Source organism: Macaca mulatta, chromosome 9 (assembly GCF_049350105.2).
Source record: "Macaca mulatta isolate MMU2019108-1 chromosome 9, T2T-MMU8v2.0, whole genome shotgun sequence".
Classification (NCBI taxonomy): Eukaryota; Metazoa; Chordata; class Mammalia; order Primates; family Cercopithecidae; genus Macaca; species Macaca mulatta.
This window is the reverse complement of record NC_133414.1, coordinates 132,866,209-132,891,018: the sequence shown is the minus strand read 5'-3', so window position 1 is coordinate 132,891,018 and position 24,810 is coordinate 132,866,209. Positions and strand designations below refer to the sequence as shown.

Genomic DNA, 24,810 nt, shown 5'->3' with positions numbered 1-24,810 from the left:
GAGTCTCTATGGAAGGATCAGGAAACTAGAACACATTTGCACTATCCTTTGGACTCTGAGTCAGCCAAATGTAAGGCCTCTTCTTACATGATGTACCTTACCTAGTGCCCCAAATGGCATTACAACTAAATATAATGCAGTTACGAGTACTCAGTTGCAGAAACCTGTACTACATCAAAATGTTAAACTACAAGTACAATTGTTTCCCTTAAAAGGGTCAGGGGGCCGGGTGCAGTGGCTCACGCCTGTAATCCCAGAACTTTGGGAGGTTGAGGCGGGTGGATCATGAGGTCAGGAGTTCAAGACCAGCCTGGCCAACATGTCGAAACCCTGTCTCTACTAAAAATACAAACATTAGCTGGGTGTGGTGGTGCGCACCTGTAGTCCCAGCTACTAGGGAGGCTGAGGCAGGAGAATTGCTTGAATCTAGGAGACAGAGGTTGTAGAGAGCTGAGATAGCACCACTGCACTCCAGCCTGGGTGACACAGTGAGATTTTGTATCAAAAAAAAGAAAAAGGGTCGGGGCAGTTGGATTAATATTTTAGAAGTCAGTGTTGGTGGTGGTCACACCACCTGTGACACACACACCTGTGATGGGGAGGCAACTGTGAGAGCTCTCAAATGGCTGTGCCACTCTGACACCTGTGAATGAATGAGAGAAGGACAGGAAAGGGGTTGGGCAGGAGTCTCAGGCTACACTGCAGTTCCAAGCAAGTTTCAGGAAGACCAAGAGGGAGACCTTGAGCCAAAGTCTTGCATAAGAGGGGTCTTGCGTCTTGGAGGAATGACTGTCACCAAAAAAAAATGCAGTCCTAAGGGAGGCCTCACAGTTTCCCCACCTACAGGTAAATCTGAAGAAATTTGCACCGAAGAATGACAGTTTCACCTCTACCTCCCCCATTAGAGATTCAGGCAGAACTAAATTTGGTGGTTGGATTCTACACTGCTGTGCTTGGAATCAACTCGGCAGTTTTGCTGATTTTCTTTCTTTGATGAACATTTAAAAAGAAGATCCCAACTGAGCTGCTTCCTTTTTTCTTTCTGGTAATAGCCTTGAACAGTGGGAATGAAAAGGCTGCGGATGCCTGAGTGCAGAACTAATTGAAAGTAGCCACTGAAACTAATGGTACTAATGGGGATGGAATACAAATCTCAGAATTCTAAGGAGTTTGGCCAAACTTTTGAAACGAGTGGTGCACACCTGCTGCATCTGCTTTCTCCACCCACCCACTTCCCTGTTCCTCGTAGTCTGTCTTTGATCTCTGTCCCTCTGCTGAAATTGGTCCCTGGGAGGTCACCAAAGCCATCCTGCACACTATATTCACCAGTCTTTTCTTGCCCATCCTGGGTCTCCACCTCTCTGCCAGGTGCCACTGCAGATGGTCACCTCCCTCCCTTCCACTGCTATCTCCATGCATATGATTTTCTGTTTGTTTGCAACTCTTGATAGCAAGAGTTTCTGTCTCCATTCACTTCTGATCTTCCTCTTATTCCCAAATAGAGAGATTCTCAATGCTCTGCCCTCAGCCTTGAGTGCTTAACAAGTGGTAGCTATTATGATTATTCTTTAAAATTCAAAAGCTTCGATTTTCTTAAAACCAGTCCTAGTACATCCTAGTACATGAGTAAGTATCTGGCCACACCCGGTTGGGGCTCTGAGTAGGGACAGCCCCTTTAGAGCATGACATCTCCATTTTGCCATAGATCCTACCACCTGCTTTACTCACTTGTGTGGCTGCCTGGTCTGTCAAGGCCATGGAATTTCTAACCACAACCTTGCAATAAGTTTCTTTCTAATCCCCTTGATAACCATAAACATCCTTCTCTGACCTGAGCACATCTTTCTGCGGGAGAGAAGGTAGGGGCTGGCAGCTCCTCTCTGCAGGTTCCTTCCAGTTCTGTGCCTTTGTCCTAAAGGCAGCATCAGCAGTCTCTTCCTTTTTGATGAGGGGTATCAGAGGCGTTCGAACCAGAGAGACTCCATCTTGAGTGAGGGCTAGGAAAATGAGGTTGAGACTTGCTGGGCTGTCTTTCCAGAAACTGAGGTATTTCTAGCCTCTAGATGTTTACTGTTAAGGAAATAGATTGATAATGTTTGCTAAACAGACCTAGACTTGGAAGTGTCCTGATATTCCAATATCTTGAGAACAAAGGCATTTCTAGTTTTGCTTTAAATACTGATTCTTGCAAAATACAATAATTAAGAAAATCAGTCCTTTATCATAAACCCTTATAACAGAGCACATCTCCCCAAGATTTATTTATTTAATTAATTAATGTATTTATTTTGAGATGAAGTCTCGTTCTGTCACCCAGGCTGGAGTACAGTTGTGCCATCTTGGCTCACTGCAGCCTCCGCCTCCTGGGTTCAAGCAATTCTCCTCCCTCAGCCTCCCAAGTAGCTGGGACTATAGGTGCGTACCACCACCATGCCCAGCTAATTTTTTTGTATTTTTAGTAGAGACAAGGTTTCACCATGATGGCCAGGATGGTCTTGATCTCCTGACCTCGTGATCCACCCACCCCGGCCTCCCAAAGTACTGGGATTACAGGTGTGAGCCACTGCACCTGGCCTAATCTTTTTTATCCTGTATATAAACAAGCATTGTACTGAGGGTGGACACATTCCCCCTCTTACTTTCAGGAATGCCCTGCTTTGTCTATCGAGTGGTCCTTTCACCACTTTACTTTCCTAATAAACTTGCTTTCACTTTGCACTGTGGACTCTCCCTAAATTCTTATGCAAGATCCAAGAACCCTCTCTTGGGGTCTGGATTGGGACCCCTTTCCTGTAACAGGGGCAGACTTTTCTCTTTTCTCTTCTGATGTTTTACTAGCTCAATGTTAGAATTGCTGCCCCAGCTGTGAAGGCCACTGAGCATTAACTAATGCAGGGACTCTCATCCCTCATACACAAAGACGAAAAGAAGTATCAAGGAAGAAGAGGAGGAAGAGATTCTGGAGCTAAGGCAGGAGATCAAATTCAAACGAGAGTTTACAATTCAGTGCACAGATTCCAGACTGAAGAACCCAGGCCCCTGCTAAAGCCGTAATTTCTCCTCAAACTTCCAGAGAGCCAGTCTCTGGGAGCCAATGCCAGACACAGAAAGTATCATGCAGTGAGAGAATGCAGGGCTTCTGCGTATTGCATAGGTTTTGCACTCTTACGCGGATGGTTCATTTGCATTTAGGTGCATTCATCTCCAAGTACCTTAGAACTTAAAGTATAATAAAAAAAAAAGAGAGAGAGAGAGGAAGGAAGGAAGGAAGGAAGGAAGGAAGGAAGGAAGGAAGGAAGGAAGGAAGGAAGGAAGGAAGGAAGGAAGGAAGGGGAGAGCTAGCTGAGTTAGACTAGAGTTTTCATTCTAGTCTCACCACTTCCTTGTTTTGTGATCTTGGAACAACCTTCAACTTTTCCAACTCATTATTTCTTTAGTGACAAGTGGGGATAATCCCACCTCCCAGGGCTCTTAGGGGTGCAATTTGATATGATAATAGGAAGATCTAGCACATACCACAAACATAGTGTTACTGGCAGCAAATCTGCATGGGTCTGCAGCAACCTCAGTTCTTCCCACCTCAGAAGAAAGAATTCAACTGAATGGGCATGAGGCAGAGTGAGAGAACGAGGCAAGTTTCAGAGCAGGAGTGAAAGTTTATTAAAAAGCTTTAGACAGGAATGAAAGGAAGGAATATACACTTGGAAGAGGGCCAAGCAGCCAACTTGCGAGATCACTTGACCTTTGACTCGGGGTTCTATAATATTGGCATACTTCTTGGAGCTTGCCTCTCTTCTCCCCCGATTTTTCCCTTGATGTGGGATATCTGCATGTACAGTGGCCTGCTAGCACTTGGGAGGGGCTGCTACAACCCTTTACTGGAGTTGTATGATGCTCACTTGAGGCATTCTTCCCTTACCAGTTGAAGGCTCTTAGAAGGTCATAGACCAGTTAAACTCCACCATTTTGCCTCTTAGTGTACATGCTTGAGTCCACTCACCCAACTCCTGAGATCTTATCAGGAAGCTGCTGATCACCAGTTTCAGGTTTTTTCTGTCTATTGGGAGACTGCCTTTCCGTAGTGCTGGCTGCAACCAATTATTATTTTAGAGAAACAGTGTAACAACCGCCTGACCATACTACTTGATGGTCGCCTGACATTCCTGATGCCTGTGGGAGGGAACCCTATCCTGCCCTTTTCATGCATGACTAGCTACCTACCATAACAATAGGAGGCAAACAACAGCCAGGATCATCCTGTACAGCTGCATAAGTTGTGCACTGTGCAATGCCAAGGGTGTCATTCACATTGTCTCTCCATAATCACACGCAGCAGCCCCACCTGCAAATGTCGGTTCGCTTTATCTCCTTTCCCCTAATGAGAGTAGCTAAAAGATAAAGTGAAAAGATTAGAGAGAACAGCAAGGGGCACTTGGTAACTACACGACTGACACAGATGTATTAAAATCATGTGACCATCTTCTGCTTCCTCTACTTGACAAAAGGGGACCCCTCAATGTGTCATAAACATTTATGTACTAGGCACGCTAGGCTCACAATAGGCATTTCTGTCTCATTTCCGTAGAGCACAGTTCTTTATAGCCAGTGGTCCTGTTGTCTTCACCCCTGAGTGAAAGTAGAAAGCTGTTTCCATCCAAGAGCGTATCACTGGCTTCAAGCCACCTCCTCTTAGAGTCTTAGCCCGTGCCTTTTCCCCACATCTCACACCAAGCCCCGCATCACTGTAAAGTCAAACTAAAATCTGGTCTAAGAAAGCCTTTGTACTGTCATACTTGAGTTCTTATGGAGGAACTGTAACCTAACATAGGAGGCAGGCAAACCAAACACTAATGCAGGACTATGCTTCTGTAAGCTAGCCGAGTCTCAGTCAATCCCAGCAGCCATGCTTGAGTCACTCATAGGCAGTTAACTGTTCAAACCATGTGCAAAGGAGGTTAATGCAGAACTGTAACCAATCCAGCTGTTTCTGGACCTCACTTTTGTTTTCTGCATGCTACTTTTTTTTTTTTCCCCTGTCCATAAATTTGCTCTGACCATGTGGCAAGTGCTAGAATCTCTCAGAATCTGCTGTGATTCTGATGGCTGCCTGATTCATGAATCTTTTTCTTTTTCTTGCTTAAACTCTGTTATATTTAATTTATTTAAAGTTTTTCTTTTAACACTGTGTATCTGGTCCATCAGTCCTTAGGGGACGGTCCTTTGGTATTTAGTGATAAGAGAGTTTTGGGGGTCATGAGGGTAGCCCCAGCTATGGAATCTCAGCATCAGGGCAGCCTTCAGAACTCAGCACTGCCTCACCTATCCACGCCTCTCATCAGCCTCTCCCTCTGCACTTTGCTCACATTTCCCCCTAAAGCTTTCCTTGTGGCACGAGATTCTTGATGTCAAGATCTTCCTACTGGACATCAGTCAGATGTGTGAAAACTGAAAATAGATAATATATTTTAGAAGAAGACTTCTGTTCTCTGAGAGACAAATTATGAAAATTCTTACTAGCCCTTTAAGGCACAGAAAATTATATTGTCAATATATTGCCTTCTATTTTATACATGTTCTTCAAAATCAAAGACTGTTAACGTCTATTGCTTTTCATCTTTGTTTCAATTGTATGCATTTATAAGACCAGTAATTCTTACCATTAATATCAGCCCTCCAGCTTTCATTTTTACTGATTTTTATGTAACAATTTTAAGATGCAATAAACTGCATAAGTACACACTGATGTTGAAACACAGCACCCGAATCCAACTGGTAGCTGACAGGTAGCCACCATCCAATTACCCAAAATGTTTCCTAGCCAGCTGATGTACAAGAGTCCTGATTGGGGTTTGAATGCCAAATATCTAAAAGATAAGGGCTGAGCGCACTGATAACTAAATATCAAACTGGGAAAACGACAGAATCAACTGCTGTCTCGAACTCCAAGTCCATTAGACGGGGTGAGCCTCAGACACTAAGGGCCTTGTGGGGGAAAAGCAAGCAACTGCTTTGGTCTGTTCCATGCATCTGTCTTCTCTGGGTTGACACTGCAGAAATCCATAAGGCTGAGGTCCTGTGGTCAAGGTAGGACCAGTACTCTGGGCCTGGCCCTGCTGGGTTTTGTCACCCACTTCTAGACAACTCTGCGGGGCAAGACTGTTTTCTGCCAGGTACCATTACTGGAGGGCTCCAGACCTCGAGAAATGTGTAATTAAGAAACTTATAATCATCCTACCCCTTCCTTGCTGCTCTCACCCCCAGAGATTCCTGCTGAGGGGTTAGTAGATCACTCAGAAGACAATGGAGAGCCACTGACAGGGTTTAAGGCAGGGAACCACAAGCCTAGATTTGCATTTTGAAAAGATAATTCAGGGAACATCGTACATCTACGCGGTCCTTGGCGGGGGGAAATGCTAGAGCTGAGAATGGATTCCATATTAGATCAGAACGATGTTTCCTCTCATCCTGCCAGGAACTGAACTTTGTCTTCTCCATGCATCAAACTCTCAGATAGGATGCTCCAATGGTGGACACACACAGTGTATTTGCTGTTGTTGTTGTTGAGTTAGACACTTAGAGGATTGAATTGTTAACATCATTTTCTCTTTTTACCAACTTGTTTTCATTGATGTTACCTTGTACTCTATTCCTCCCCAACCCATGTAGCTCTGTCCACCCTAATTTTCCCCAAGATGTCCTGACCAAGTGGGAACAAAAGGGATCAACTGTAGCACTTGAGTTATTTCCTCTCACAAAAGTCTGCACCTGCAGTCACTTTCAGTCTCTCTTGGGTGAGAGAGAGTAGAAGGTAGCAGAGTGGAGTGGGAAGAACTCTGAACATGAAGTCCAAATACCTAAGATTTCCCCTGTTCTGCCTCTTCCTTTTCATGTGACCTGGGGTCGCGCCTCCATTAGCTTACCTGTAAAGGAGGACCAGGTCACCTTGCACATCCTGTAGCAGCGAGTCTATGATTCTGCAGTTGGTTCACTGTGCTACTTGCTGGGGATATGGCAGGAACAAGAATGATAATCCTTGCTTTCATGCTGCGCTGGCTTCTTCTGAATTTATTTGACTTGGTTATTCAAATGAGTTTCAGCTGCCTCTGCAAGAAAACAAGCATCTTCCCGAAATGTGTTGGCCCTTCTCCAGAAGTTATGCAAATGACAGAGATGCTGGTTTATTAGAAGCAAAGAAAGAGGCTCTCTTTCCTGGGCAGCCTTCAATGGTGGGAATCCCTAGTGCCTCTGCTAGCTGGGCATTCTGTTACAGTAAAGGAGCCCATGAATGCTGAGAACTTGGTCACAGGGTTTGAACCAAGGTAAAAAAAACTCACTCTGGCGCATCAGGGGTGACCTGGGATAGGGCGCGGAGCTTTGCCCTCACTGAGCTCTAGCAAGGAAGGGTGAGGCCCAAACCATGGCTTTGCTTAGCTTCCTACCTGGTAATTTATCAAGCACCAGATGATGCAGTATTATATAGCCATTAAAAATAATAAAGAGATGTGCATCCATTTATAGAGAAAAATCTTCACAATATGCCAGTAAATAAAAAGTGAACTATAAAAACAGAAGATACAATAAAATTCCATTTTGATTATATGCTGTCTATATAAGATATATAAAATAGCTAATATTTATTGAAGACTTACTGAATACCAGCCATCGAATTAAGACGTTATACATACTCTCTCATTTGATCATCCAAAAATGCTGTACAGAAGTACAATTTAAAATCCCAGTTATACAGATAAGAAAACAGAATCAAACGAAGTTTAAGTGAATTTTCAAAATCAAAGAGTCAATAAGCGATAAAACTAGGCTATAAATCCAGTCACTCTGACTCTGGCCCCTAGGCTTTTAGCTGTCTGGTGGTACTATATAGGCCTCTGGAAAGTTTAGAGCAAAGTACTGATACTGGTTATTTCTTGAAATCGGTCATTTTCTTCTTTTAGTTTATCTGTGATACAAATATTATGAAGATAATATGCATATACTTATGCAGTACATATCTTACATTGGGAAAAAAACAATCTCAATTAGAAAACACACAATTAAAAAGGTAATTAGAAGGAATGCAATCGGAAGAAAGACTTTTGTAAATCTTTATTTCTGTCTATTGAGTTCTTGAATGTATTTCACAGGCCAGTTTGTAGTACTATTTGTCTGCCTGTAATCTTTTTAAATACTCCAAGGTCTAATTGTTTAGTTGCTTAATGAAACTGATTCCCTTTGAGGTTCCCTAACAAGCTTAATAATGCCTTTCAAAAAGAGCTGAGTAAACAGTTAAATGGAATTACATAGGCATGACTATTTGCTGCTTAAGTCAACTGTGATATTCTCAGACTTCATAATTGGTTATGCAATTGCTAACTCTAGGGCAAATGAACATCTCATACTTCCTAGTTTGTCGGTATAAAAGAAAATCATTTAAAACTTTGCTTTCTGATATGTATTTCATGGTGAGATGTTGGAAAAATATACGTTTTCAAATGCTGAACACACTTTTAGAAAAGGTCATGCTGACCATTGGAAAATTAGCTGGTATATATAACTTCATCATTTTAGCAGTTCAAAGCACAGCATAGAGTGGGATGGAGAGGAGGAAAATCCATATGATGCCTAGGGCACACTCTCTGAATTTGAAGCAGCATGGACTTCCTCCAGATCAGAGGTAGATGCCTAGTGAATGCATCAGTGCTATGACTCCCCAGAACGTTATCATTTGGGGAGTTTCTGTTCAGTCCTCCAGATCTCCAGGGCCATTAACCAACAGCCATTTGCTTGTGTTCAGGCCTAGGGCTTAGATCTAAGGGTAACAGCATCATCCTTGGGCACGTACAAACATGGGAAGTTTTTATTCCTTGGTGGCTCTGGCTCATTTATCTTTAGAGTTTATTGCCAGTGATAAAGAACTCTTACATATCCTTAAATATGATGTTGTGACATGAAAACATGAGATTCTCAATATTAATGCTCTCTGGCATAGCAATTGCCTTATTAATGCTGGTGGAGATCTGGTTTCCCTAAGGGATAAGATGGCCCAATAATAATACAGTCATCCCCAATATTCATGGGGGATTGGTTTCAGGACCCCCCAGCGCCAGACACCAAAATCCACGGATGCTGAAGTCTCTGATACAAAGTGGCATAGTATTTGGATAGAATCTACACGCTTTCTTCTGTATACTTTAAATCATCTCTAGATTACTTACAATACCTAAATACTGTGTAAATAGTTGTTATATGGGTTTTCTTATTTGTATTTTTGTTGTATTGCTATTTTTAATTTTTTCTAATATTTTTGATCTGTAGTTGGTTGAATCCACAGGTGTGGGACCCAGGGATTCCGGGGGGCGGGCTACAGTTACAATCATAGCTCCACTGTAGCAGGTATCACAGCCTGTGGCAGACTAGCTGGGTGTGCGTGTGGGCCACAGCTTTGATAACAGTCATAGAGCAACAGTAATGAATTCCTGCTGTGGCCACATACTCATAAGCTCTTGACATGCACTATTTCTCTAAATCCATTCCTATCACCCTAGGAGGCAGATCCTCTTATACCCATTTACCCATGAGGAAATGGAGGCTCTGAGAGGCAAAGTCACTTGCTCAGCATTACAAAAGCTGCTGTAGAGGGGCAGTGCTAAGGCTTATAGCCATACCTACCTAGCCCCAAAGCCCCTGTGGATTGAATCTCTGTGCCATGTTTTCTCAACACAGAACAATTTTCAATGTGGAAGATACCCAGGTGGGGAGTCCTGCATCCTGACTGATGAGGGGGTGGGGGAAGGAAGCCTCAATCAGAGCAGCAAACCAGGGAAGTTTATTTCTAGTGTATTGCACCCCACCCCCACCACCCAGTACAGTGCTGGGGAGAAGCCATATGCAGACTGTCACCCTTGACTTTGAAAGGTTCAGCTGCCATCTGTAGAAGAGGAACTCCAAGCAAAACGACAACTGTCTTTCCAATTCTACCACAGATGCCATTTCACTCTTGCAAAAAACTGTGTTTATTTCCAGAGATATCTTTGAAACTTAAAATAGACAATGACCCTTGCTTAGTCAACTTGCGGCTGCCTCCTCGTCTCCTAATGGTGAATTCCAAAAGCAGCGGACAACCCCAGGTCTGGTAAGAGGAGAATGAGACCAGTGGGGGAGCTCAGCCAGGCTGAAAGGATAAAGTGATTGGAACTAAAAGGGCTAAAGATAGGCCAGCGGGAGAAGGGACTCCAGAGAGAAGGGAGAAGCTAGGGAACATCAGGATGAACCCCAAACCTACTGATGCCCCTTCTATCCTCAAATCCTCTCTCTTCAAACACAAGTTTCCAGTAGCACAGCTAGCCCCCAGCTCTCCCAGCACTGGGCCCTCCCCTTTCAAGACCAGACTAGGCAAGGCCCAGGATTCAGGCCGAGTTAGCTCTGACTCTGATAGTGCCCCATCCCTCATGTCCCTTGAACATCAGTTGCTCTGGCACCCACCATTAGATCTGATTATCCAAGATTGTGGATTCAATTCCTCTTGTGCCCTCTTGCTGCAATTCATTTGATGTGACTCTCCAGACATTTTGTGCTAACTTGCTATGAGTTAGGCTTTGTGCTGCATCCTGTGAAGGATCAAAGGAGTTGAATCCTGGCTCTGCTACTGGAGAGCCCTGAGAAAGTTCCCTAACAACTCCCCTCCTTTTCGGTAAAATGAGTATACTATACCCACCCTGCTGGGCTCTTGGGATGTCATCATCATTAAATATATTAAGGCACCAAGCTCAGCTTGGAGGCCGTTAGGACTTTGCTAGGTGGTATGGAATGGAGGAAAATGACCCCAGTTAAAGGCTCACCTGCAACCAAGGCACAGCTGCAGGAGCGTGGGGCGTACGTCCGGAGAACATGCAACAGCAGGCAGTAGTATATGGACAGAGGCTGGAGGAAATGTGAGAGAATAGGATAAAAAGGTAAGTGTGGGGCAATGGTTCCACCATGGTGCCCTGGTGACTTGCACCTATCCAGACAAGCTACCTCTTGAATGACTTGGCACAATGCCTGTACTCCTTCAAGGACATGAGGTTTGTATGAGCTGCTGTGAAGCCATCTCCTACTCGTCTTCCTCTCTCCTTGGGAGGCTGTCATGAATTAGTCTCTCAAGGTCTTCAGGGTGCTGACAAGGTTTGGCGCTTTCCGCCCTGTTTTCCCCACTCCAAAAGTAGAGCTGTAGAACATGAAACTGTTCAGCCAAAATCTGCACATGTCCCAGCTCGTGGTGTAGTCATCCGATCCCTTTCATTTCACTGTTGTCCAGTTTGGTGTTTGGGAAGGATCACGGGAAACTGGCCCCCCTTTTCACTGTCTATATAAAAACAATAAACTGTCTAAATCTATAAGTGGTTCACTGTCTATTACCAGCCAAATTAGCCAGGCTTTGGCCTTGGCTTTGTTTTGTCTCATGTGCATGAGCTTGGCAACAAGTAGACGTTGAACTGTAGAGATGGAATATTAGGGTGGAATGTATTTCTGAGGTTTTTGAGCTATATCATCCTTTTGAACTTCTGACCTTTTGCCTTCTATTTTCACAGCTAACCCTAGGATAACTGGCCTCTGACACTTGAGCCATCCCATCTTCTGTCGTAGGTTGCCCCATCCATCCCCTCAATGCACCTGACCTTGAGGACCACTGACAGAGGAGCAGTCAATAGAAATTAATTGCTAAATATCCAGAAAATCTCAAATGGTATTTAATATGCAGTACATCAAAAGTAAAAGTTCCTTAAGTTTTCATCCAGAAAAGTTATTTATAAGGGATGAATGTATAAATATGTTGTATGCAAATATTATATTCAAGGGCAAGACCATGAAAACAGTTTAAGAATCCAATGACAGGGAATTGGATAAAGACATTGGAGTGCACTTGTCAAAACACAGCTATCAAGAATGATGATGTTGAACAATCATTTAGCAATATAATTGTCTAGGACCATGGGGAGTCAGATTTTACCCAACTTGTAAATTAACAATGCTGCCATAGCTTCATGAAAGAAGACACGAGACCCTTGGGTCAGGAACAGAGGTCTCTAATACTCACAGCAAATCAGGAGTAGGAATTTCAGGGTACTTTTTTCCCTGCCAGTTTCTCAAGTCCCAGTTCCCACAGAGTGACAGGAAAGGGCCAGGTAACACTAGCACTGCCATCAGTGGCTGTATTACAGAACAGGAACTCCAAGCTTAGGAAACCCAAATATTTTATAGTTAACAATAAACACATCTGCCATTGTTCTGAAGGGATATGCTATCCCAATCTTCCACACCTGTTCACTATATAAATATCCATGAAAAGATAGACAGGAAAATAGGTGGAGGGTGCCTCTGCTCACAAGATGTGCAGAAATGTGAGAGGCTCATGGAGAATTGTTTCCCTACAATGACAAAATGCTGACAATACATTGTTATGTAAAATAAAGCAGGCATTTTCACCTCATTTTCATGAAATATATGTGTGTTTATATAGATATTTAGAAAAGTACAAAAGGACATTCATCCAGATATCAATAGAAAAGTTTATTATTTTTTGTTAGTTGTAAGTTCAAACTTTTCTAGTGAACATAGATTACTTGTGAAATTATTTTTAATTATTATTATTATTTTTGAGATGGAGTTTTGCTCTGTCACTCAGGCTTGAGTGCAGTGGCATGATCTCAGCTCACTGCAACATCCGCTTCCTGGGTTCAAGCAATTATCCTGCCTCAGCCTCCTGAGTGGCTGGGATTACAGGTGCGTGCCACCACACCCAGCTAATTTTTGTATTTTTAGTAGAGACAGGATTTCACCATGTTGGTCAGGCTGATCTCGAACTCCTGACCTCGTGATCTGCCCACCTTGGCCTCCCAAAGTGCTAGGATTACAGGCGTGAGCCACTGCACTCCTCCTAAATGTCAATTAATAACTGAGGGAGCCCTTAAAATACCCCTGCTGACTTCCACATGGGTGTGTAAAACAGAATCTGCTCACGTCTTACAGGAGATAAGTACATGCTTAACGTTTTTAGGAGAGACCTGCCTTTTGACATGGAGAGCTGTAGCACTGTTGACAAGAGCATACCTCCTTCAACTATGCAAACCACGTTCACATCAGAGCTGCCTACGAATGATTATTTTCCATAATGCTATGCTCCCTCCTGCCTCAGGCGAGTGTGAGTCAGGAAGTGTATCCAGGGTATCCCTCACTTTTACTCATTTTTGCCAAATGCAGTGCAAGTGTATAGACTCTTTTTCATATTTATGTTGGTTGCAGAGCATAAATCTGAATAGGTTCTCCAAAGTAAGCTTTTTCTGCGTGCATTTACTCCCAATGATAAATATCGTGAATTGCTTTATAGTAATCATTATGCTTTTCTGTATTTTTTACAGTTAGTCTGTGCTATAAACTTGTTTGGTTTAATGATTTGGGTGATCTTTCTCTCTCTCTCTCTCTCTCTCTCACACACACACACACACACACACACACACACACACACTATACAACACACAGTTTCTTGTGTTTAAACAGGGATAGTGATTACCTTACAGATTGTGATTAGGATCAGATAAACTATAAGTAAAGCCCTGTGGGATAATCTGTGGGACAAAACTAACACAATTTCAAATTTTCTGCAACAATTAAACAGTATTTTATAACTGACAAAACTAAAAATGAACTTTAACTTAAAATTTCTTATTACACAATTGACAATTCAATTAACTTTCAAATATTAGTGTCTCTGTGTGTATATGTGTACACAAATATACACAAGTTATTCAACTTAAAAATATATTTTCTAATAGCTATTTAAGAGCCATCAAACTTTCCAAGAAAAGAGATAGCTTTTTAAAACAAGTATTTCAACTTATGATAGTTACTTGCATAAATTGATAATTTAACTGGCTAATTATTAAATCTATTGTAGACAGAATGAAGCAGCATTAGGAGAGGGTATTTATCATTTGTCTGGGGCTGTCTCATAACTTAGTTGAGATTCTTTTGGTTGTGAGTATCACAAACCCACTTCAAATTAGCTTACGCTCAGCTAAAATTTGCTGGAAGGATCCTGAGGCAGTAGTTCCGAAAGTCAAAGAAAAAGTCAAATAACTCATGATCAGGAAAGGACGCATGAAGTAGGAACCTCTAGGGCCCAAGGTTGTGGATTTTTCTTCTAGAGACTTGATAGCCACATTACTCAGCAATATTTTCTCATTTGCTTTTTCTTTTGACCTTAATTCTGGAGAGAGCGGAATTGAGTGGTCCAGCTTGGGTCAGGTGTCCATAGGTCCACACTTGTTGTAAGCACCTACGGCTGAGAGGTCAGGGTCACATTACAGAAGTATGGCTTCTGGGGCCCAGGCCCATGCGTGTGCACGTGTTGTATATATGCATTTATCTGTGTGTGGCAGGGAGTGCAAAGGTGGATGGGGTGACACTCAGGGATCTGTGGCTGGACTGGCATCCCGAAAGTTCTTCTCCACACGTTTTTGCTTCAGAGGGATAGAAATTTCCATTCCTCTTACATTTTTATAACATTGTTAGATCGCTTCCTCACTCTGGATTTTGGTGTTCTAACCAGAAGTTCATAGGCAATATCTAAATGGCCTTTGAGCTTCCACGGTGCACATTAACACTTCATCTAGCAACTTGGAGAGTCCATCTCAGTAGAAAATTCCCTGGTTTCACTTGGAAACACCCACTCCTCTTAGTAATGGAGCTGCCAAGAATGAATCATGCTCAAATTTGTCCTTTTAGCAGAATAATGCTGCCCTCTGACATCAGCTGAATAGGTTTTTATCTTTTGGGGAAGTACATTTTCTTCCTCAATGCAGTTTCATTAGTATTTGTGAACTGAGCCCCCATGCTTGGCCTGCATGCCTGTGCCAGGCCCTCGCTGCCGTCCACTCCCCTTAATTCACTGATCATCTGTACAGGAGTGGCTGGAGGAAGATGGAACTTAGCTCTGACTGGGGGCAGGGACCTGGTTGTGAACCCTTGGCCTAATGGAGACTTGGTCAAGTAGTATCAACTGTCAGGACTTTTATTTCCTGATCTGTAAACTGGGATCAGAATCCCCCTTTTTTGTTGTTGTTGTTGTTGTTGTTGTTGTTGTTGTTGTTTTTGAGGCGGAGTCTCGCTCTGTCACCCAGGCTGGAGTGCAGTGGTGCAATCTCTGCTCACGGCAAGCTCCGCCTCCTGGGTTCATGCCATTCTCCATCCTCAGCCTCCCGAGTAGCTGGGACTACAGGTGCCCGCCACCATGCCTGGCTAATTTCTTTTTGTAGTTTTAGTAGAGACGGGGTTTTGCTTTGTTAGTCAGGATGGTCTCGATCTCCTGACCTCGTGATCTGTCAGCCTCGGCCTCACAAAGTGCTGGGATTACAGGCATGAGCCACTGTGTCCGGCCCAGAATCCCCCTGCCCCCCGCCTTTTTTTTTTTTTGAGTTGGAGTTTCACTGTTTTTGCCCAGGCTGGAGTGCAATGGCACGACCTCGGCTCACCGCAACCTCCGCCTCCTGGGTTCAAGCGATTCTCCTGCCTCAGCCTCCCGAGTAGCTGGGATTACAGGCATGTGCCACCATGCCTGGCTAATTTTGTATTTTTAGTAGAGATGGGGGTTTCTCCATGTTGGTCAGGCTGGTCTTGAACTCCCGATCTCAGGTGATCCACCCGCCTCGGCCTCCCAAAGTGCTGGGATTACAGGCGTGAGCCACCGCGCCCAGCCCAGAATCTCCATTTTATCCAAAGAGCTGAGAGAAGGCAGTGGGGGTAGTAAGTATGAATGTAGTTTGGATGCTGTAAAGTTCTATGTAAATATTAAGGATATTCTCCATTAAAAAATCCACCAACCTCATTCTCTTGGGTGTGTTAAATCACATGCATTCATGTTTCCAGTTAACCAGAGACCCCACTTTTTCCAAACCATGTGGCAGAGGAATAAAATCTGTAATTATTTTTGTTTGAGCTACTTCTTTCATTTTAGAAACTGAAATCATCAGAGGAAATAAATATACTGTGATATTCACATACACTTCTATGAGAGTAATTAGGAGAATCTTTGGTAAAGTTACATATAAAATATCCCCAGGAGATCCATTTTCTACTAAACCATTCAATAAAAATGAAAAACAGTCCTCCCAACTCTACTCCCACCTAATTCCCTCAAGATCCCAAATCCTTGTAGTTTTATCAGGGTTACTTATATTTTGTTGCAAATACAATTATTACCTTGTTATCTAGGCCCTTAAGATGTCAGAGTTTTATGCACATAGGGTCAACACATGATTCTGTATTATTCAGAAGAGGTAAATAATTCGTTCTCCTGCAAAAATAGCCCTGTATCTATAAAATATCCTTCCCATTCTGAAGATAATTTATGCCTCCTGACCCCTCAAAGAAAATGAGAGTTTCTGGCCATAGGCTCGAGGTGCATCCCTTAGTGGCTCACCCATGTGTTCACAACCACATCATCTAACAGCACATCTAACTCACCACACTAATTTGCCTAGTGAGCCACGTTGGCCGGCACCTGAAATTCAAAACAGGATTATCAATAGCATCAACAGCTACAGAGGGGTCAAGGAAAAGGATTATACAGGTCATTTGTTCAGAAAGAAGGTGGCCACTGGTGACTTTGGAGAGGTCACTCTAACAATGGCAGAATGGCAGAATGAAGAAGTCAGAATGCAAAGATGTAAGGCAGGTTTTGATGCTGAGAAAATAGGAACGTAGGTAGTTATTTGCTTGACAAGTGAACTAGCAATGAAAGGAAGAGGAGGGGTAGAACTATGCCTCAAAAGAGGCAATTCATTTATTTTCTTAGTTGTATAACCAAAACATATTCACGTTTGAAGGCCAAGGGGAAGGAACTAATGAAATCTACTGATTATAAGCTGTGCAACCTTTGACAAGTTACTTGATTTCTCTAAACCTTAAAAGCATCTCTTGTAAAACAGGGGTAATAATACTATACATTTCATTGGGATATTGTGACTTTTAAGTGAGGTAATTTATGAAATGCTTAGCTTCACATAGTGCTAAGTACCCATTAAGTGATCAATAGATAAAATACTGATTTACAAAGAGAAATAGGAGGAGGAAAAGGAAGAGTCATCCAAGGCAGCAACAGAAGATAGAAGAGGAGGAGGAGATAGCATTGAAGGAGCTAGAAAGGAACCCCTGCAGCTGGAGAGGGTGGCTGAATGTGCAGAGAGAAATTTTCCACCATAAAGAGGAGGATAAGATAAAGTCTAGGCCGGGAGTGGTGGCTCAAGCCTGTAATCCCAGCACTTTGAGAGGCCGAGGTGGGCGGATCACGAGGTCAGGAGATGGAGACCATCCTGGCTAACACGGTGAAACCCCATCTCCACTAAAAATACAAAAAATTAGCTGGGCATGGTGGCAGGCGCCTGTAGTCCCAGCTACTCGGGAGGCTGAGGCAGAAGAATGGCGTGAACCCAGGAGGTGGAGCTTGCAGTGAGCAGATATCAAGCCACTGCACTCCAGCCTGGGTGATAGAGTGAGACTCAGTCTCTAAAAAAAAAAAAAAAAGAAAGAAAGTCTGGTGGACATTTCCAAATTTCTCAACAAAGGACACACAGTTTTGTTGAGGAAACAAAACTGGAAGGGGGGTTTGAAGACAGGGAAAAGAGCCCAGGATTGCCATTCTGAAATACACATTAAGACTTCACAGAGGTGAACATGGAGATTATAGAGTAGCCACAAGAGCCCATTTGAAATAAAAAGAGAAGTCCAGGGCCAGGCATCCAGGAGTAGAACAGCAGGTTGGGACAGAGCAGAAACTCAAGGGAGAGAAGACAACTGAGAAGAGGTGAGGGCAGGCTGTCTTCCTTTTGTCTTTCTTTCCCTTTCTTTCCTTCTCTCTGATTTCCTTTCTTATTTCTTCTTTAAGAAGTAATAAGCAGTAGAAAGAGTTGTTAATCATTCCTTCTTCAGTGTTTTCCACCTTCTCATGAGACTCAAAGAATTGATGTCTGTTCTGTAGGCTCTTGTAAAACTTATTGAGTTCCTCTGAAGAAGGAACTGTACAGATGAAAATAATAGCACTAATAAATGCTGAAAGTCTCACAGTATTAACATGATTATATGCAGCCTGAAAATGGATTTCAGAGCCAGAGAAGCTTAGGTATCTGAAAGAAAAATGTAAATGTAATTGGAAATCTATCCCAGCCTTGTATCTGCATGCACTATTTACTCTGTTTTGGGGCTTTCTTTGTGATTAAGCTATTAAAATGCAGTCACTCCCCCTTTTTAGGCCAGTCAAAGCAATGTAATTTTTTTTCAAGCAAAGTATAACTATAAAAAGTTAAAATACAGAACATGGGCCAGGCGTGGTGGCTCACGCCTGTAATCCCAGCACTTTGGGAGGCCAAGGTGGGCAGATCATGAGGTCAGGAGATCAAGACCATCCTGGCTAACATGGTGAAAAACTTTCTCTACTAAAAATACAAAAAATTAGCCGGTCATGGTGGCAGGTGCCTATAGTCCCAGCTACTCGGGAGGCTGAGGCAGGAGAATGGCTGAACCTGGGAGGTGGAGCTTGCAGTGAGCCGAGATTGCACCACTGCACTCCAGCCTGGGCGACAGAGCGAGACTCTGTTTAAAAAAAAAAAAATTAAAATACAGAACATGACATTACATATCATCTAAAATATCTTTGAATAAATTTATCAGTTTATTGAAGCAGTGTTTAGTGAGAACCTACAATGTGCTAGGCATTGTGCACTTAACAGGGCTATAGGCCTCATGGTTCCCATAATCATCAACACTCACAATCTTTAGAATAAATTTCAATTCTGGACAACATGGAAAATTAACATAAGCCATTGCCTCCCTTCCTCAAATCCAACTTCGGAGATTTTAGGGAATGAAACAGAAAACATGTTGATGGATACCAGCACGTAACACCAAAACCATGAAAAACCCACGGGAAGATGAAAGATAGTTGAATTCCTATGTGATAGGAAGATGATCGCCTACCTATATCAGGAGAAGCCCAGGGCCATAGATGGGAGACGTGCTTGGAAGTGCTGGCTGAGTGCACCTTTTATCTCTCTTACCCTGACCTCAGTGGGCTACTGACCTCCTATTGCTTCAGTGGTAAAGCACCTTCCCAAATCAGAATGTATCAGAGCAGTTAGCCAACATCGGGGCAGAGCTGGAGACCCTCTGGAGTGAGAACAAGTGTGGGGAAGCTGACCAGCCCCTGAAAATTTCCTCCTCACCTCTCCAACCCCAAAGCAGAGACGAGCAGTTAGAAGAGAGAAGTTCCCAGGGCTCTCTGAGGGTGAGGTCTCAGGAGGTACAGGGTAGGGAGAGGTAGGAGAAAGCAAACTGCAAGTGGTTGATTCCTGATAGAAACACCAGAGGCTGTGCAGCTTAAAGCATACTCCCCACCCCTAAACTCACAGTCTAAGATTTTGATTCTCCTTCAGGTATACATTAGTCTCCATGTCAACTGAAATTCCCAAGGGACATGCAAGGTTTGGGGGTGGGGATTTAGGAGTCGTTTATTAAGACTTCTCTGGAGCACACCCCCCCCCCCGAAAGGCAGTATACCAAGAAATACCTACTAGAGACACTTAAAATGAGCCTAGTCAATATATTTTAAAAGGGAAGGAGTGATATTTGAACACGAAGTAAGAACAAGTAGTTACAGATAAGAAACAATGGGAGATCCTGGGCATGAAAAATATAAGCATAGAAATGAAAAACTCAGTAGATGAGTTGAATAACTGGATGGATACTTCAAAGACTAAACTAGTAACCTGGAATTTCAAGTTGAGGAATTCTTCCAGAGAGTACCAGGAAGGGTTGAGATGAAAAGAATAAAATTAACATTGAGAGACATGGAAGACGTCAGCATCGATTCAATGCATGTTCCAGGAAGAAATAAAACAGTAATGCTGTATGCAAGAAGACAGTGAAATAATATTTTTTCAATGCTGAACATAGACATTTTTGGACCTAGAACTTTGTAACCAGTTAAGGTTTTATTTAAATATGATTGTGAGATAAAGATATTTTCAGGTTCACAGAGCCTAAAAATTGTTTCCCATTTCAATAACATCTTTGAAAGAAATACTGTAGCAAAGAGGAGAGATTAATTCAGGAGAGAAAAATGAGGTATAGGAAGTATGGGTGAGTAGATAAGTTTTATTTTTGCTTAGACATGCAATGACCTCCTATACTTCCCTCTTACAAAAACCAAAGCATAGCCATGACCATACAAAGTAAACACTCTCAATGAGTATAAACTTAGTTATTATAAAAATTACAAATTAATGTTATAACTTCATGGGAATTTTATAAGGGGAAACCATTAAATGAATAGAAATAAGAAGTTAACTGTTCAAGAAGAACACGTGATTTATCCAGTAGGAGACAAGAAAGAGGGAAAAGGAACTGCTTAAGTGCTGTTGGATTTTTAAAAATGAGATTTAAAAATATGTTGCTTCCAGGAGATATATATATATATATATAACAAAAATACAGAAAAATTGAAAATATAGACTATACAGATATTAATAAAAACAACAAACTCTCGTATAACGATGCTCCCATTAGACAAAACTGAATTAAAAGGGGAAAACATCACATGAGTTAAAGAGGAAGGTTATACATTGTGAAAGGAGCTAGGAGAGAATATAATTAATTGTGAATCAAAATGCATCTTAAAATATGTAACTGAATATAGCAACAGAGAGCATGTATAGATCAGCAGCTATAGCTGGAGATCATAAGACAACCTTTTTAATAACTGACAGATCATATGGAAAATATAAGCAAAGAGATACATTTGAATTAATAGGATGAGTAATCTGGACTGTGTATAAAAAGCTATATTCTTAGCATTCTTGGAGAAATAACAAATAGTATCATGTAATGAACACAAAAGAAGTCTTAATAAGTTCCAAAGAATCAAAAACCAGTATTATTCTTTCCTATAATGCAATAAAATTAGAAATTAATAACTCATACAACTAAAAAATTTGTCCTATGTTGAGGGGAGGGGTTAGATAAGCATTCATTGGTCAAGGAAGAAATCATCAGGCAAATTGCATTCACTTAAAGGTGAGTGATAATGAAGGTGCCACATTTTAAATTTGTGAGATGCAGCTAAAGCAATATTTAGAGGGAAATTTAAACCTTTCATTACATATAACAGAGCAACAACAAGAAAAAGGTTACTACAAAAAAGTTTAGCATTCAACTCTAAAGGGTAGAAAAAAGGCAATATAGTCAACACAAAAGAAACAAGAAGGAATGTAATAATAAGGATAAGGACAGAAATTAATGGAACAGAAAAAAGCAATTTACATAATTAATAAAGTTGATTCTTTAAGACTAATAAGATAGACAAATTTCTGGCTATATTAATCAAGGAAAAAGGGGAGAAGATGCAAAGTAAGCATCCAACAGAATTTGAAGGTGAAAATACCTACCAATATAACTGCAATAAGTAAGATTTGAACAAACACCCAACATATAAAATGAATAAACACCAGTCCATATTTATATCAATAAGTGGAGGAGAATAGACAAATTTCCCATGCAGAAGAATTCCAAATAATTTATGTACTCTGTCCTCGAGGTGGAGTACTCCTCACTTCCAAAAAGTGCACACTATGGAAAGGGGAATGAAAAGCATCACTTCACAGTAGAGACATCTGGACAACCAACCCTCAGTCAGTGATCCCGGTCAACCTCAACAGTGATGAGTGATGTTGGTATTGTGTACACTTTATGCGATGTGATGAAAATGGCACTTTATCTTTGTAACCTTCTTTCCCCCAAACACATAATCCCAGTCTAACGATCCGAAAAACATCAGACAGATCCAACTCAGTGACATTCTATAAATACCTAACAAGTAGGGAGAATCATTTGAACCTGTGAGGCGGAGGTTTCTGTGAGCCAAGATGGCACCATTGCACTCCAGCCTGGGCGAGAGGGTGAGACTCTGTCTCAGAAAAAAACAAAACTAAACTAAACTAAAACCAAAAAATAAAACAAAAACAAAACTGTCTAAGTCATCCAAAACAAGGAAAGTTTGAGAACCTGTCCCTGCTAAGAAGAGCCTAAGAAGACATAACTAAATGAACTATGGGATCATGGGATCCTAGAACAGAAAAAAATGTATTAGATGAAAACCAAGAAAGTTAGAATAAACTGTAGAATCTAAAATAATGTATTAACACTGGTTTATTAACGTAGCAAATATACCATACTAATGGAAGATTTACTAGCAGGGGAAACTGGGAAAGGGCCTTATGGGAGCTCTCTGTACTATCTTTGTAACTTTTTGTAACTTTGAAAGCGTCCTAAAAGAAATATTTTACTTCAAAAAAATACTACGAACAAAAGCAGTGATAAGTTTGAAAATCTAGAAGACACGGACACATTTCTGAAAACAGAAAAATAAAAATCTGACAAAGATCAAAGTTTGGGTGCCTGGTAAGGGTTTGGTCTCTGCTTCCAAGATGGCACCTTGGACGCTGTGTCCTTACATGGTGGAAGGTCAAAAGGCAAAAAGGGGCCAAATGCTGTGTCTGACCTCTTTTATAAGAGTCTAAATCTCATTCACAAGGGAAGAGCCCTCATGACCTAGTCACCTCCTAAAGGCCTCACCTCTTAATACTTTGCATTAGAGATTATGCTACATGAATTTTGAAGGGGCATAAATGTTTTCCATCACAGCAGAGGTATAACGATCAGAAGGTGTACAGGCGTTAAGGGGATAATAAATAACACCATCTTTACGCCACATCAAGTCAGAAAAAATTAGAAAAAACATGTGAGTAAGGTAGATGGAAATAAAACATTGCCTTATAACCGATGAAGCTGATATTGAAGAGTGGGCTTGTATCAGCCAGTCCAGTGGATTTGCAGACATCTTACCTCTGACTTTTAGAGATTTACGCTGCTGCTGGCACAGACAGACAATTAGGCTGACCTCACTGCATAGCTGACAGTGTGAAGGAGTTCTTGGGCAGGTGAGCTCCCAAATGGGATACACAGAAAGGACTGAACTACATATGCCTAGTTTCTTCTGAACTCATCAGTTAAATCAGTTAAAGGAGTAAATAAGGATATAGAATTAGACCAGAAGTGAGGAAAAGAGGAAAACTTTAAAGGTAATTAATTTTTGATTTTTAAAAAAATAATAGATGCTGGCGAGGTTGTGGAGAAAAAGGAACACTTATACACTGATGGTGAGAGTGTAAGATTAGTTCAACCATTGCGGAAGACAATGTGGAGATTCTTCAAAGACCTAAAGTCAGCAATACCATTTGACCCAGCAATCCTATTACTGGGGATATACCCAAAGGAATAGAAATCATTCTATTATAAAGACACATGCATGTGTATGTTCAGTGCAGCACTATTCACAATAGCAAAGACATGGAATCAACCTAAAAGCCCACCAGTGATAGACCGGATAAAGAAAAAGATATGTATACATATATACCATGGAATTCTATGCAGTCATAAAATAGAATGAGATCATGTCCTTTGCAGGAGTGTGGATGGAGCTGGAGGCCATTATCCTTAGCAAAACAACACAGGACCAGAAAACCAAATACCGCATGTTCTTACTTATAAGTGGGAACTAAATGATGAGAACATATGGACACATAGAGGGAAATGACACATGCTGGTGCTTTTCAATGGGTGGAGGCCGGGAGGAGGGAGAGGACCAGGAAAAATAACGGTGTACTTGACTTAATACCCGAGTGATGAAATAATCTGCACAACAGACCCCCACGACACAACTTTACCTATGCAACAAACCTGCATTTGTACCCCGAACTTAAAATAAAAGTTAGAAGAAAATAAAAAATAAAAGTCATTATTTATAGATGACTTGCTCATCCGTAAAGCTTATTCACATTTGAGTCCTATCCAAATCAATAAACTGGTAATTAATATGAGAGTTTAGTAAAGTTTCCAATTAAAAAATATCAACATACGTAAATCGATAACATTTGTTTAAATAGTCATCAATTAGAAAATACAATAGAAAATAAGACATCACCTATAATAGCTCCAACGCTAAAGTATCCAGTAATTAATAAATAATATACAAGGTCTTTCATGAGAAAAATACCAGAACTCTATTAAGGTATATTAAAGGAGAGCTAAATAAATGGGAATATATACTATGATCATGAATGGGATAACCTATCAAAAATATCAATTCTTTCTGAGTTAATCTGTGAATTCAGTACAATTCCAAGCAAAATCCTGGCAGTCATTTGACAGAACTTGACAAACTGATGCCAATATTTAAATTGAGGAATAAAACCTCACAAATGGACAGGATCATTTTGAAACAGGAAAACAAAGTGGAAGGAATTACCTTACCAACTATCACATATATTGCAATGCTACAGTAATAAAGAATGAATACTAAAGCACAGTAATAGACAACAGAATAGCCTTGAGAGAAATCCATGAATCCATGCAGACTTGCTATGTAATGAAAACGATCCCACACATGTATGGGGAAATAATGGATTATGTAGCTAATGATGTTGAGAAATCTGGTTCATTATATGGAGATTTTTTTGTGTGTGTGTATATATACACAAACATACATGCATATATATACATATATACACACTATATAAACATTTATGTGTATATTTAAAACTATATAAATTACAAATGGATGAAAAGATAAGTATAAAAGGTAAGTGTTTAAAGCTGACAAGAGAAAAGGTAGTAGTATTTTTGTAACCCTGTTCTGAAGCAAGGTCATGAAACAAGGCTGTAATGAAA

At 41.3% G+C, this 24,810-nt stretch overlaps 1 long non-coding RNA gene across 1 annotated transcript in view; it reads left to right on the top strand.

Annotated features, from left to right (window-relative positions):
• LOC107000297 (uncharacterized) overlaps positions 1 to 13,423 on the top strand; it is an 85,240-nt gene extending 71,817 nt beyond the window's left edge. Inside the window, exon 3 of the long non-coding RNA XR_001447343.3 lies at positions 11,568 to 13,423. This is a non-coding gene — a long non-coding RNA (uncharacterized LOC107000297). The remainder of the gene's footprint in view (positions 1 to 11,567) is intronic.
• The last annotated feature ends 11,387 nt before the right edge of the window (positions 13,424 to 24,810 follow it).